The sequence below is a fragment of the Anas acuta genome, chromosome 1 (assembly GCF_963932015.1).
Source record: "Anas acuta chromosome 1, bAnaAcu1.1, whole genome shotgun sequence".
Lineage (NCBI taxonomy): Eukaryota > Metazoa > Chordata > Aves > Anseriformes > Anatidae > Anas > Anas acuta.
In genome coordinates, this window is record NC_088979.1 from 100,536,267 (window position 1) to 100,544,312 (window position 8,046).

The 8,046-nt window shown below is 41.3% G+C and overlaps 1 long non-coding RNA gene across 1 annotated transcript; it reads left to right on the plus strand.

The window, feature by feature from the left end:
- The first annotated feature begins 3,453 nt into the window (after positions 1-3,453).
- LOC137860179 (uncharacterized) lies at positions 3,454-6,374 on the plus strand. Its single transcript, XR_011098760.1, has 2 exons — positions 3,454-3,774; positions 4,203-6,374. It is a non-coding gene; the product is annotated as an uncharacterized lncRNA (long non-coding RNA).
- Positions 6,375-8,046: the final 1,672 nt, after the last annotated feature.

An 8,046-nucleotide genomic window follows, 5' to 3' on the forward strand; every position in this document is an offset into this window, starting at 1 on the left:
TTCAAATTAAATAACTAGTTTTCTTGCATTTGTTTTTCTGGTCAGTACAGATTGTGTTTCAGGAAATCTAATGTAAATTATAAACCTTTCATAGCATTTATGTGTGACTTGCATGAATTTAACAGGAATGTATGTTTCTGATTACTGATTTACTTTGTTTTATAGGGAGAAAAAAAAAACAACAACGACAACAAAGAAAACCTAGACAAACAGCTCCTTTTCATCTTTACTACACAGGTAAGAGACTTTAAGAAAAAAAAATAAATGTGAGAGTGTTAAATCAAGAATCCAGTGATCCACAGAATGTAAACAGAGTCTACTTTTTTTTTTTGTGTGTGTGTGTTCTTTATGTAACATAAGCTTTTTAAATGAAGATGTGGTCTGAGAGGATGAAAAAAAGTAGAGGTATTGCTATAAGTTTAAGTAAGAATGGTTCCACATCTTCACTTTAATGCCTCTATATTGCTAAATAACAGCAATTAACTTAGTAGTGATCTGCAAGTTATTCTGGTAGGTTTTTGCCTAGTAGAGATCTTGTTAATGCTACTGTGAAAAGAGAAAAAATGTATATCAGGAGTTATGAAACCAATCCTACTTAAAATCTTGCTTAATAATTTAAACATAATATCTAGCAAAAGTCAGACTATAATTGGCAGTAAATAATTTGGTGTGCACAAAAAGAAATCATGAGTAATAGTTTATTCTTTGAATCATTCTTTGCATTTTCTGAGCAATACTTCCTAAAAGCCAATTGTTTGCATCTTGTTAAACCAAGAGATGTGGGATATAGGTCTGTAAGGGATAAACAATTGAAAAACATTTATAGAACATATCAATTGTCTCAGAAAACCTATACCTTCCTTCAGTGAAGGAAAGAATCTTGTAGCAGATCGTTTCTGAAAACAGAATTATCATATTATAACTGTTCTGTTATCTATTTTTAGATCTAAATTTAAAATCCCTTTGGAGTTTATTATTGCAGTAGTGCCTAAAGATTCAAACCAAAACTGTAGATTTGTTACACTAAAGAATAAATAGATAACAGAACAGTGGCTTCTTTCCCAATGAAATATCTGATAATTTTGTTCCTGACAGGTGAGAATCTCTCAAAGGAAAGGGAGCAAAATGACTGCAAAGAAAGGAGGGAAGATTCATATTGCTCGCTTCTGAATGCTTCATTTAGATATTCAAATTAAAAAACTGGTTTTCCTACATTTATTTTTCTGGTCAGTAGAGACCGTGTTCTGGAGAACCTAATTTAAAGTTGGAGACTAACCTATTAGTTACTACCTGATTAATGTGGGCTATAGACCTGAAGAATAGATGCTTGTGATGGGCTTGGAAGGTATATTCTCCTGCCTGCTGAATAAAATTATCATGATATAAGTAGAATACTTCAAAATTTATTTCATGATTTCTGTAGTATCTCTTGAGAAAGATATACTGTACCAACTGCTATGATGGCAATGGATAATGAATACTGAAAGTAAGTTAAAGATTTGTGCAGTCTTACATGGAATCATAGAATCATAGAGCATTCTGAGTTAGAAGGGACACGTAAGTATCATCAAGACAAAATCCTGGCACCCGTACTCAAAGTGCGGCCTCACCAGAGCCGAGTACAGGGGGACAATCGTTTCCCTAGACCTGCTGGCCACACTGATTCTGATACAAGCCAGGATGCTGTTGGCCTTCTTGGCCACCTGAGCACACTGCTGCCTCATATTCAGCCGATTATCAACCATCACTCCCACGTCCTTCTCTGCCGGGCAGCTTTCCAACCACTCCTCTCCCAGTCTGTGGCTCTGCTTGGGGTTGTTGCGCCCCAGGTGCAGGACCCGGCACTTGGCTTTATTGAACTTCATACAGTTGATCTCAGCCCATCAGTCCAGCCTATCCAGATCCTTCTGCAGAGCCTTCCTGCCCTTGAGCAGATCGACACACACACCTAACTTGGTGTCATCTGCAAACTTACTGAGGGTGCACTCAATGCCCTCATCCAGATCATCGATAAAGATATTAATGAGGACCAGCCCCAGTACCGAGCCCTGGGGAACGCCACAAGTGACCGGCCTCCAACTAGATTTGACTCCATTCACCACAACTCTTTGGGCCTGGCTATCCAGCCAGTTTCTAACCCAACGAAGCGTACGCCAGTCCCAGCCACGATCAGCCAGTTTGTTGAGGAGATCCTTGAGTCCAACTCCTGGCACCACACAGGTCTACCCAAAACTTCAGACCACGTGACTAAGTGCACAGTCCAAATGCTTCTTAAACACCAACAGGCTTGGTGCAGTGGCTGCTTCCCTGGGGAGCCTGTTCCAGTGTGCGACCACCCTCTCAGTGAAGAACCTCTTCCTGATGTCTAGCCTAAACCTCCCCTGCCTCAGGCTGACACCATTCCTGTGGGTCCTATCACTGGTGACTGGAGAGAATAGATTGGTACCTGCCCCTCCACTCCCCCTCGTGACAAAGCTGTAGACTGCAACGAGGTCTCCCCTCAGCCGCCTCTTTTCCAGGCTGAACAGGCCCAGTGACCTCAGCCACTCCTCATACGTCTTCCCCTCTAGGCCCTTTGCCATCTTTGTAGCCCAGGTTCTTACTGACTTGAAGAAAGAGGCCTTAATCTCTCCTTCTTTGTTTACTAACGAAGGAGCACAGAAGAGACGCATGTCCTTGCCTCTGGAGAGGAGGTGAAAGAACAGCCAGTGCAAGGAACACAAAAATCGGTTGTGCCGGACTAACATGTGGTTGTATCTGAGCTTGGGGAGTGCAACCCTCTTCAGACTTCCAGATCTAGAGGAACAGTTTGGCTGCAGCCTAAAAGCCACGTGTACATAAGCTCCCCCAGGCCAGCCGCTCTTCTTCCCATGACCTGCCAGGAAACAGCAATGTAGGCATGTACCCAAATCAAAGCCCAAACCTTCAGCACAGTCCTTGACCTGAATAGTGAGTGAGGATTCGGATCCTGGCATTTATATGTGATAGCTTATACACAGCGGAAATAAATAGTGTAGTCAGAGGTCACGGGGCTAGATTTTGGAAAGTCCTGCATCAAGAAGACATCTCAGAAAAGCAGATTTAAATAACATTAATGCCAAGAAAAGTAATTCTGATTGTTATATTCTTTATCTGTCGTGACTAGACAGATGAAACTCTATGATAGCAATTTTGTCTTTAAGGTCATGTTCTTTTTTTCTTTTTTTTTCTTTTCTTTCATTTGTTTATTTATCTATTTATTTATTTTAACTCTGTACTACGTTTCCTCACAGAATGACAGAAATATGACCCTTGTGCACCTTTTGCAGTTCATTCATTAGGTCAACCCTAACCACTAAGCCCCTTGTCAGGTTATTTCTATTAGTGATAAGGAGCAATTGACCTTAAAAGACTGAAGACAGGTAGACGAGCCTATTCCACAAGGTGTCTTGGCTCCACCCTTGTGAAGTGAAACCTGCCAGGTGTGGATCATTTGACCTTTGCTATATAGGAAGCCTGAAGACTTGTAGAGAAGTGCCTTTCTGGTGGGGAGTTTGAGGCTCAGGTTCTCTAGGGTGTTTTTCTGTTGTTGTGGTGAAGTGGACTCAGTGTTCCCCAGTGGGCTGCTTTTTCTTTGTGTTTCCTTCCATCTTGTTTCCTCCCATCTCTGTGAAATAGTTTGAGTGACTTTATGAGCTAGCTGTGTTGTTGGTGCCTCCTCAGTATAGTGGGAGCCTGGTGGTGTGACTTCACTGTGAAGCTGTGTGGAAGTGACTGAAGTTCAGGAGCTGGCGGGTAAGTGTTCCTGGGTTCTACAGTTCTTTAATGTTGAGGAGTTTGAGTACTTCTTTCACCTTGTCTGTTTTCAGTGAAATTACTTCTGTGGATTCTAAGCTCCCTTTCCAGGTCTTACAAAAATAATAAAAATAAAAATAAAGCCCCACCAACTCAGAAGCTCAAGTGCTTACAGTTAAGCCTGACTTTGCAGAATGTTCCTAACTGCTTCTTAAGCTTCAAAAACAGGCAGTGTGAAAAAGGTGCCTTAATGTGAACTCAAATTAAGCCCTGTGGTAAGTAGAAACAGATTGGGATAGGTACTGGTGGCATTATTGTAACTTTCACTAAGTGGAAATAGTGAGACTGTGCTGTTCATAACAGAAATGCAATTTTCCTAACATGTAAGTCAAAAGCAGTATGAAGAAAGCCTCTCATTTTCCCTACAGGCCTGCATCTCAGCTGTGGAGAAAGTTTGGAAGAGGTCTGTCACCTGAGAGAACATATCTGCCTCCCCACCTGTTAAAACAGGAGTCTGAGGTATTGGGGAAAGCGTCCTGCCATGAAAGGAAGATGACAGAGTGGGAACAAGGCCTGAGCGACCCTGCAGTTTTACCAATGTGACCATGCAGAGGAAGTGAGAGAAAAAGTAAACTGGATGCTGACGTTAAAGGCATGGGTACTCGAGTTGTAAATAAAAACAATGGGGGGGGGGGGGGGGGAAGGGGTTCAGTGAGAAACCTGCTACTCCAAAAGGCCCAGATCTGGTGCCAAGATAAACCGCTCTGTAAAGGTGGCGTGACTTAGCACACAACGCATTGCTGCAAGTATTTTGGAGGAACTGTAGAAGGGATGTCAGCACCGGCCACAGCATTCCAAAGCATCGCATCTTATGGGGACCAGGTTCTGTGGTGCACAGCAGATCCTATGCCACACTTGGGATTTCAAGCTGTCATCTCAGCTTGACTGGCTCCTGAAGTGGCAAGTATGCAGAAAAAAGTCAACTATGCGCTCCAGCCTTTTTTTGCCATAATGTGTAAGCTGTGGTGGTTGGCGAAGGAGTTCTGTGCCCTGGCAAGAACACTTTAAAGTAGTTTTGTCACAATGCAATGCAGTTTGGGAAGTTGTCTTGCCCTCTGCTGCATCTGCAACCTCCTCCCTTCATTGAGAGGAGACATTATGAAGTTTGAAGCTACAAATCTCTTAGGCAGAATAGGAGCCCAAAAAGTAAAGGGAGCTGTTCACCTTGGAGGGAGTACGTCTGAATGCAAAACTCATCTTTAGGACTGAAGGAAGACATCAAGCTCTTTCTTCTAATAGGAGTGTGACTTTTTCTGTCTGGAACACGATTCAACAAGGCAATCAACCATTTCTTCATCTTTGAAGGTGCTGAAATGGAACCTTGCGTTCAAAAGAACCAGTTCCCAGCCTGTCTCCAAGAACAGTTGCGTAGGGCTAAAATCTGAGTTTCCTTTCTCTTACATGAATGTCCAAAGAAACCCCTCCTCCTTTCTCAGTTGAGTTTGGTGCTGCCTAGTCTTAAGATTTGCAGCACTCAGTGTTGTGTGTACCTTAGGCCCTCATATTTTGAGAGGGATTGCACTCCCCTTAAATACTACGGGAATCCCATTTTTCTGTCTCAAGGGGGAATGGTGTAAGGCACTTCTAAATCATTGCAGATTGTGGTTGTAGTCATTTGCCATGTAAGTTAAGGCCACGCAAGTACCTTCTACTGTTTCATCTTCCCTTTCATTTGTAGTCTGGTTACTCCTAAATACTACCTATTGGGTGAAATGTCCTAAGAAAACATTACTTTTTGGTTTTAACAACTTCTTTCCCCCCCCCCAAGTCTGCCAGTAGCTGACACGGTAGAAAGATAGGCTTTTCTCTTCCATTCTCATGAAGTTAGAGGCAGTGCCAATTTAAACTCCAGCTGAGGCTCTGCAGCGATGCAAGTCTGTCTTACTACTTCAAATTCAGTGATGCTACCTGAGTTTCCATTAATTAGCTTTCAAGGATTCAACCCATTTAAAGCTTTTGGACAACGACAGTTATTTGGAAACATTCCTACGGGTTTATTTCCTTCATCTACACTTGTTTGCTCTCTCCATCCCATCCAAAGCAGTCAGAACTGGTTGGCTTCTCTCTTCTCCAGAAACTTGCAGTAGGAACCGCTGTTAGAATCAGAATCTTGATCTAAGAGCATGATGTCAAATGTTTCACTCCAAGTTGGAAATTGGAGAGGAAAATGTTCCTGTATACATAAGGATTGTACTCAAACAGCTTATTACACTTTTTCTTACACCTTAATGGATGCTTACACCTTTTACCTTTAAACCTGAGAAGCAATGGGTAGTTTCTACATTTCCCTTGGGGATAGTGTACTCTTCTGTATTTTGCTTCTGTGCAAACAGTTAAAAATTTTAAAGTCACATTGTCAGTCATTCACTCAAACAACCTTGCATGGCATTACATGTTTTCCGCCCCCCCCCCCACCCCCTCCCGGATAGGTCAAGCCCTGAAGGCAAGACCGGACAAGTAAATAATGCTGACATGTAAAATTAACTTGTAAACACGTTACTTTTTAGCAGTTTTTTTTGGCACTCTGTGGGGCTTAACTACGCTTCAGTGAGAAGGATGTCTTCTGGTGTGAACTGAAATTATACCTCTATGCCACAATGTGCTTTTTTTTTTTTTTTTCCCTGTTTGTTTTGTTTATTTTTACTGGGGTGGGGGAGTGGCAAAATAATAAAATTTAGGTGAACAAAAGTTCCTTCTCTGTTGTTGTTGTTTTTGTTTCCTTTTCCAAACAGTCTTAAAATGAAGGTCCCATTTTCTGGCCTTTGGCAGAGCGTAAGCGTGCCGGAACACTTCACATTACATAGATCATGTTTGTCTGAAATGATAATATCATACCTATAGTCTGCTGCCAGCTGAAAAGTAGCCTATGCCTCAGGTACTGTTTTCTGCATTTGTCACTTTTGTTACTTCATCCTTGTAAGTGTTCAAAAGGGAAATGAAGTTATCCTATTCAGAAAAAAACACCATCCAGAAGAAACTTCAGTTGTTTTCAGGGCCTGAATTCTCACTGAAACCAAAGGCAGGTATAGAATCATAGATTACCCCAAGTTGGAATGGTCCCCTAAGGATCATTGAGTCCAACTCCTGGCACCACATAGGTCTACCCAAAATTTCAGACCATGTGACTAAGTGCACAGTCCGAATTCTTCTTAAATGTTGACAGGCTTAGTGTAGTGGATGCTTCCCTGGGGAGCCTGTTCCAGTGTGAAACCGCTTTCTCAGTGAAGAACCTTTTCCCGTTGTCTATCCTAATCAGCCCCTGCCTCAGTTTGACTCCATTCCCGCAGGTAGTATTCTTTAGTTCCCTTCCTCTCCTAGGAAATCAACAGGTTACATTAACTAGATCTGAACTTAGAAAAATGCATACATGATTTTTTAACAGAAAATTCACCAATTCCCTTTTAGCGAAGGAAGGAAAGAAAGAGAGAGAAAGAAAAGACTGTCCCTTGTTTTTGTGTCCTACAGATTACAATTATCCTAGGTGACCTGAGAGCAAGTCATCTCTTCTTAGTGTTTGGAATCTTTGAACTAAAGTAGTGAGAGGAATATGAAACAAAAACACATTTGCACATTTCCTAAATTTTCACGCAGAGAAGCAAAAATGCATTTCCAGCTAAAATGAATTAGGTGGTCAGGTGGAAAAAGGTTTTGTGTAGAAATTGGCATAAATGCCAAAAATCTGTTAGTTTATCTGCCTACTATCTCTTCCCCCATGAGATGATAATGATAGGTGATAGAAAAATAAAAACAACAGGATGTGAGGTCCCATGGATAATTATTTTATATTTTGTCTTATGGCAAGATAACAGTTTAGGGAAGAATAATTTATATTAAAATAATGTTCATTATTTTTTCCTTAAGAAAAAAAAAGAGAGAAAAAAAAGGTGGGGGGGGGGGGGGGGAGGAGGCAAGGAGAAGGAGGAGAAAAAGAACAAGCAGAAGCAGTCATCAGACCTCCTTACAAAGTGACAGCCTATTTCTTTGTATCAATGATATCACTTTGGCCATATAGGCCTCAACTGTACTTCAGAGTGATCTGAAAGTATTGCTGACTATCTTATGTAAGCCAGTAGATGTTTGACAGATTAGTATCTGTGCTCATAACTCAAAAGTCATTGATGAATAGCTTCTATCAGGAACAACAGAGACTTGAAGAGATACAGAATATATCTGTTTCAATATATTCAATATCTCTATGACATCCATGAAAGA